Source organism: Cyprinus carpio, chromosome B22 (genome assembly GCF_018340385.1).
Source record: "Cyprinus carpio isolate SPL01 chromosome B22, ASM1834038v1, whole genome shotgun sequence".
Taxonomy (NCBI): Eukaryota; Metazoa; Chordata; class Actinopteri; order Cypriniformes; family Cyprinidae; genus Cyprinus; species Cyprinus carpio.
This window is the reverse complement of record NC_056618.1, coordinates 9,328,093-9,329,271: the sequence shown is the minus strand read 5'-3', so window position 1 is coordinate 9,329,271 and position 1,179 is coordinate 9,328,093. Positions and strand designations below refer to the sequence as shown.

The 1,179-nt window shown below is 34.7% G+C and overlaps 1 long non-coding RNA gene across 1 annotated transcript; it reads left to right on the top strand.

Annotated features, from left to right (window-relative positions):
* Positions 1–216: 216 nt before the first annotated feature.
* Positions 217–675, top strand: LOC109110769. Its single transcript, XR_002021283.2, has 3 exons — positions 217–278; positions 397–495; positions 632–675. It is a non-coding gene; the product is annotated as an uncharacterized LOC109110769 (long non-coding RNA).
* The last annotated feature ends 504 nt before the right edge of the window (positions 676–1,179 follow it).

The following is a 1,179-nucleotide window of genomic DNA, read 5'->3' as shown; positions in this document are numbered from 1 at the left end:
ATGTTCATCATCATCATCTTCGTCATCATCGTCATCATCATCACAGCTGAATTGTTCATTGTTGTGTTCAGTGGTGAATGTGGGTCATGTGACTCTCTCCTGGTACAAAGGAAACAGTTTATTGTCCAGCATCAGTGTGTCTGATCTCAGCATCAGTCTCTCTCTACCTCTGGAGGTGGAATATCAGGATAAAAACAGCTACAGCTGTGTGATCAACAATCCCATCAGCAACCAGACAACACATCTGGACATCACTCAACTCTGTCACACATGTTCAGGTACAGCAGCACTGGTATAATGTGTGTTTATTTACTGATCTGATCTCTGTATTCTGTTGTAGATCAGACTGATTCAATCACTTACACTCATGACTGTCTCTCTTTTGCTCTTCATCAGTTCCTCCAGTCTCTGTATCTCTGATAGTGCTGATCTCTGCTGCTGCTGGATCTCTGTTGATTATAGCTGCAGTCGGGATCTTCTGCATCTGCAGGAAATGTAAAAAAATAGCCTAGGATATCATACAATTATTGAATATGATGAAATATTTATCTATTTATAAGGCACAAATTTCATTATAATATTGACAGCTTGGTAGTTTTAACATGTATGTGTTGTTTCATTGTTAATGCAGGTCAGACAAAAAGGAAAGACAGGACTCATTCAGGACTGTTTAAACAATAAGTTGTTGCAGTCAGTTAGTCTGTTACTCGTTTGTACGTTATAGTTCTTATTAATTGATGCTACTTTCAAATTTTCAATTATATTTTAAAGGTTTTTTTTTTTTTTTTTTTTTTTTTTTTTTTTTGAGTAGACATTTTTATGAAATTATTTTACGGAAGCTTTAGTAAGGTCTTGTATAGCCTGCATATTAAGTCTGAATGAATCTGAAGCAAAATTCTATTATAATTTGTAAAATGTTTTTAAATAGCTGCTCTTGATTTACTGTACATTTTTCCTTTTTTTTTTGATTTCAGAAATCAAAGAATGAGCATGTGTATGGAAATATTGTCCCAAAGCGATGATCAGATACAGCTCTGCAGGTCCTGACAAAATACATTTATTCTCTGCCAGAAGGTTTTTTTGTTGTTGTTGTTTGTTTGTTTGTTTGTTTTTCACACCCACTCTTTGTTTGTATTGTTATGCCTTGAATTTTTGCTGCTGTTAAATTTAGTGGTCCAC